The sequence below is a fragment of the Lethenteron reissneri genome, chromosome 21 (assembly GCF_015708825.2).
Source record: "Lethenteron reissneri isolate LAM-NWPU_2019-01 chromosome 21, ASM1570882v1, whole genome shotgun sequence".
In the NCBI taxonomy this organism is placed as follows: domain Eukaryota; kingdom Metazoa; phylum Chordata; class Hyperoartia; order Petromyzontiformes; family Petromyzontidae; genus Lethenteron; species Lethenteron reissneri.
This window is the reverse complement of record NC_083799.1, coordinates 4,323,525-4,329,524: the sequence shown is the minus strand read 5'-3', so window position 1 is coordinate 4,329,524 and position 6,000 is coordinate 4,323,525.

Genomic DNA, 6,000 nt, shown 5'->3' with positions numbered 1-6,000 from the left:
GGGTTCTATTCAAGGAATTGAGGTGCGGGTGTTAGTTGATACTGGTATTTCCGCTACCATTATTTCGGACGTGAGTTTTGACCTGTTACCGATCAGGGACCGGCTTATTAGGCTGGTAGTGAATGCTTGCGTTGCGGCGAATGGTGGTAGTATGGGGATTATAGGGCAAATAGAGGCCCGCGTTCAGATTAACGAGATTGCAGTTGTTGGACCGGTACTGATCTCGAGGATGCTGGTGTTGCCCTGCCTTCTTGGCACAGATTTTTTAGTAAAATGCCCCTTAAGATCCTCATTGATCAAGGCTGTGTGAAGATGCCGTCGGGCCGCAAACTGTTTTTTTTGCGGTCCCCACACAGGAGTACAGTTGCTAATGTTATGGTCCAGGCTCTTGCCAAGGACTCAGTTGCAAATCCCACCAGGATTGCAGATGTTGGTGCCGCTGCGCTATCGCAAGCAGTTACAGGTAGCGGATCCTGAATGGGGCATCTTGTTGACTCCATTGAATGCGGTGACTCGGAGATTGGCGCTGGTTGGGGCACAGACAGTCGTCCGCCTCAACCAGGAGCCGTTCTTGCAGGTGCACAATGCGGGCCCGTAGACGGCTGTGGTTCAGCTGCTGCGTGAGTTTTCGGATGTGTTTAGTAAAAACAAGTTTGATGTTGGCCGTACCTCTCTGTTGCAACATCGCATTGATACAGGTGAGGCTGGGCCCATTCATCAGAACCCATATTGGCTGAGTCCGCTGGAGAAGGAACATGTGCAGAAAGCCGTAATTGAGATGTTAGCTGCGGATATTATTTCTCATTCTACCATACTTTTGGGAGCGTTCGTTGTGCTCGTTAAGAAGTTTTAGATTTTGTGTGGACTTTTGGAAATTGAACAATCTCGGTGGCAAATTAGTACCCGCTCCCTCGTATGGATGATTCCTCGACGTGTTAATGGGGTTTTGGCAACTTCCCCTTGACGAGTCGTTGAAACCTAAAACCGCGTTCCGTACGCCCCAGGGACTTTTCCAATTTATCTGCCTTCTGATGGGATTGCACTCGGCCCCAGCCACTTTTCAGTGGTTGATAGAACTCGTTTTAGTTGGCCTGCAGTGGAAACTCCTGCTTCATCTATTTAGATGACATCATTATGTTTAGCCGAACTTTTGAAGAACACCTCCAGTGACTGCGAGCTGTTCTTGTTTGGATGCGATCCGCTAATCTGAAATTGAAACCTGCTAAATGTAATTTGCTGCAAAACTCCGTGTGATACTTGTCAGCGCAAACGGGGTAGCCACGGACCCCAAGAAAACGGCGTGTGTGCGGGACTGGCCAATCCCCAAATCTGTGGGGGCGGTCCGAAGTTTTGTTGGGTTTGTGTTGTATTATCGTAGATTTGTGCCACAATTTGCTACAATGGATAAACCACTACACGCCTTGATGGCTAAGAACCAGAGGTTCAAGTGGGGGTCGCAGGAAGGGGCTGCATTGATGGCTCTTCATGAACGTTTGGCTGATGCGCCCCCACTCGATTACCCTGATTTCTCCCTGCCCTTTGTTCTTGACACAGACGCTAGCAACACGGGTATAGGTGCCGTCCTTTCCCAGGTTAAGAATGGTGTGGAAAAAGTGGTCATGTATGGTAGCCGCGTCTTATCTACGGCTGAACAGTTACTGTGTCACCAATAGGGAACTTTTGGCCATGGTATACTTTATACAACGGTATAGGCCTTATTTTTATGGCAGGGAATTTGTCGTTCACTCAAATCATGCGGCCCTTCAGTACTCCCTCAGAGTAGACCAGCCCTCTGGGCAGCTCTCGCGTTGGCTGGAGATTCTCCAGGAGTACTCGTTCCGAGTGATGTACTGTGAAAGAATTCGGCATTGTAACGCTGACGCATTTTCCCGCTTGCCTCAAGGCAATAGTTGTGCATGCGCATCGGGTGCGGGTCGTTGTAAACCTCCGGCGGCAATGCCCTCGGCTGTCATAGCAGCGCTTGGGGGAATGGAGCCCGCCGAGGAGGTCGCGCTGGTGGATAGTGTTTTGCACCTTGCGCGTGCCGAATGGGGAAGATTGCAAATGGAAGATGTTTCCCTTATGACCTTGTGGCATCAAGCGGAAGCAGGACAAAAAGGGTCCGCTCCCTCTGATGGCCTGCGAACAGCCCTAAGGGACGGTCTTTTGATAATGGACGAGAATGAGTCACACCGTTACCATGTTGTAGTTCCCACCACCCTCCGAGGCAAGCTGACTCAGGGGGTGCACGAGGACAAGTTGTTACACCTTGGGGTGCGAAAAACGTTGCTAATGTTGCAACATGATCATTATTGGCCGGGGATGTCGAGCGACATGCACTACTTCATTCAGGGTGGCATAAAATGCGTGCGTAGGAAACCGCCGCTGAGAAAGTTACAGCCTCCATTGCAGTCTATGTTGGTTTCGTACATTAATGAGTTGGACGCACTCGACATCCTCGGGCCCTTTCCTGTCACGCAAAGGGAGAACAAGTTTCTATTTGTAGGGGTTGAGTATTTTTCATGATGGCCTATGGCCTGGCTGCTGCCCGACCAGTCAGCAGCCTCTATTGTGGATGCGTTTTTTTTATGGATACGTGTTGGACAAAGGTGTCCCTGAGCAGCTGCTCACGGATCGGGGGTGGAATTATTCCTCTAAGTTGCGACGAGTGTTTTGCGATGTGCTATGCACTAAAAAGATTAGAACGTCTCCGTACCATCTCCAGACGGACGGGATGGTAGAACGGCTGCATAAAACCCTGACATCTATGCTCAGTCAGGCAGCCAGCACAGCCCAAACTGATTGCGATCTGCATATTCCAGGAGTGTTGGCCGCATACAGAACGGCTCCCCACACTTCTATTGGATTTTCTGCTTTTTTCTAATGTACGGGAGGGAGAGTGAACCTCCCATGGAGATTCAATTGGGGTTGTCTGAGAAAAAAGGAAAATCTGAATTGCCTGCGCCTTTGGAAACTACTTTGGAACGAGAAGCGGCGAAATTAAACACCGCCTAAGCACAGGCGGCCAACGAATAAAATTCGGGGCAAAAGGACCAGGAGTTGCATTGGGCTTTGGAGGATCGAGCATGGTTGCATTGCCCGCAAGTGCCAGTTGGAACGTCCCCTAAACTGTATCGGCCATGGCAGAGTCCTGTGGAAGTGGTGGAAGTCAAACGGCAGCAGTGTGTGCGTATACGAATTGGCCAACGCTGTTGGTTTGTTCATCCGTCGCAGTTGAAGCCTTATATTCCTTCTCGGACTTACACCTCATCTCCAAATTGTGTTTGGCCGGTGTCTGACGAGCCGGGGGAGGCGCCAATGGAGAGTGTGCGTCAGAAGGATTGTATTGTGCCGCCCACAGCTTCTGAACCCCTACATGACGGGACCCGTGACCTCGCCAAACGCGCGGAGTCGTTGACCGAGACGGAAGCCGCGACACCTGCATTGTGCTGAGTTATTCCTTCCCCTTCATTGCCGATCGTTCTGCCCTCTTCTAAAACATGCTATTATGTTGATGCTAGTTATGGCAGAACTCTTCCCCTGCCTCGTGTGCATTTCGTTGTTATTATTATTAGCCGGGACGGCTATCTTTTAACCACGGGGGTGGGGGGGGGTAAGGTAATGACAGGGGGTGGGGGGGGGGGGGTAAGGTAATGACAGGGTGACATCTGTCGGCCTGAAGGGGTAATTGCGTTTATGGGAGTATTATGTAACGCCTTATTATAAGGGTGGCGGGGCTTGGCCACGCCGGGGCGCATATAAGGGGGGCCAAACCAGAGGTTCGGGTGCTGTTGCGGGTCCTGGGTCCTGGCTGCGTCGCTGCTCGTCGTCATCTCTTCGTCTCCGACCACGTGGCTGTTCTTCTGCAAGACCCTCTCCATCGCCATCGCTGTGCTCGTCGGACAGCTAGCGTAATGTATGCCGGAGATAGGCTATGTGTTAGGATCGCCTATGTGTAGCTGTATTACGTATAGTATCGCCTTCTACTCGACGTGTCTCGGAAGTCGCTCACTACAAATGTACTAATTATAATACATGTATCACTGCACTGTATAAATATGCACATTCACAACCGCCATTAGCCAATTACATTTTTCTACCATGTAAATGCATCCTATTGCTTTGCAGAACAAACACAAGTCAATGTCATTGCCCAGTATTATGCAAATAATACATGTAAAGGCTAGATTAGCATTTAAAAATGGGGCGTGAACCCTCACACTCATTCCTACACTTCACAGTATGTGCCTGTTAAAGACTTGACATTTGTGAAGCATGCAATGGACATACACAAATTCCCAAATAGCACTTTCCCAATTCACTACCAGAAAGTGGCTGTGGTTGCTATGAGCTTAAATGAACATGCATAAGTTTTATTGTAGTGCTACCATTTATTTCAGTGGGCCGTTGCGATTGGTCCAAAACTATTGCAAATCTGTATTACTATGTGTAAATGTGTTATATGTTACTGAGAAAAATGTATGAACAGTCCCACTCTCTCTGAATCGGTGCAACTACTGCTCTGTATGTCGATTCATAATGCCTGAAATACTATTGGCAATTTTTATTTGTTAAATATAGTATTATGTATGTATGTTGAACTTCTTTCACACCATATGTAACCAACCGTGCTAATCTAAGAATAAATGTCGGCAGTACATTTGTGTGTAGCTCAGATCTGTGCGGTTATCACTATTTCATAGCTTTCCGTTTTCATCCTGATGAAATCAACTATGGTACATGGCATTATTTGAAGGTTATGTTGAGAATGCAGAAAGCGTGACGTTGCTTGTAAGTTTAACAAATTGTTCACCAGTTTAATCTTGTATTGTACATAGTGTTTACGTGTTTCTTTCCTCGAATAAGAAATGGTTATCTCTATTGGAGGTCCAGAGCCGTTGGTAGAGATTCCACGGCGGTGACCACTCATTGTCCCTTTGTCTGGAAGGGCTCTTGTGCCCTTCTTGCTCAATGTTCCATCCTCCGTTCTCCCCTTTGAGTTGTACCTCATTGCAGTTGGCCCAGGGAACCTTTTCTTTCTGCGCCCATACAATTTTAATCCAATTTAGGAGCACCACAATGTAACCTGTCCTGTGAGGGTTGTCCAATCTCCTAACACCGGGAAACCGTGGGACTCTCCTTCTAGGGGCCCTTCGGATTAAAATCCGATGGGCCAGGCAATCCCTCGCCAGGGCACTACCTGGGTGGACTGCGTGCAGGTGTGTGTTTAGTGCGGGGGCTGGGAGGGAATTTCGGCGCTTGCGGAGTTGCTCCGCGGTCGTGGCACCACAAATGCCCTTTCACAACAACGCTTATTTTGTCTCATAACTGCTTGGGTGGTTGTCGTGATCTTCGAACACCTGTTCTACCCGTTTCCTCAAGCAACTGAAGGCTGCGCTTGCACATTTGAGGTGATGTCGAATGTCATTGTCGATGTCAGCTTTCTATGAGAAACCTTACGACAATGGGAGGAAAAGTGGGAACAGCAGGACCGAATCAACAACCTTGGGCCACCCATCCCTGCTCGGAAACACGCGCCCGAGCTGCGAAGGAGTCTGACGATCCCAGATTGGCCTCGTCAGCCAAAACATTTACGGAAGACAATCATCCTGGACTGCGAGGGATCGCTGAAGAAGGTTGCAACACTGCCTTGCACTGCAGTACCAGCTATCCTACAGGATTGCATATGGTGGAGCGGAATTAGGCAATGGCATTCTATCGCCGCGTCCTTTCTGCTTGAACAAAAGAGGCGTGTTGAGTAGCAGAAAGCATAAATAGTGGAATAACTCTCAAATCTCATCCCCTAGACATGAACACTGCACATAATTCCCATTGTAATAACCGCAACATGAGAGGAATGGAGCATTTCAATGTGCAGCATGTGTCACGCACAGGCACTTTATGGCACATTAGCCGCGTAGGTGTGCTATTTATAGCACACACGCTGAAAGCCAGCATTCAGTGCGTCAACAGCAGACGCGTTCGTCTGTCAACTGAACA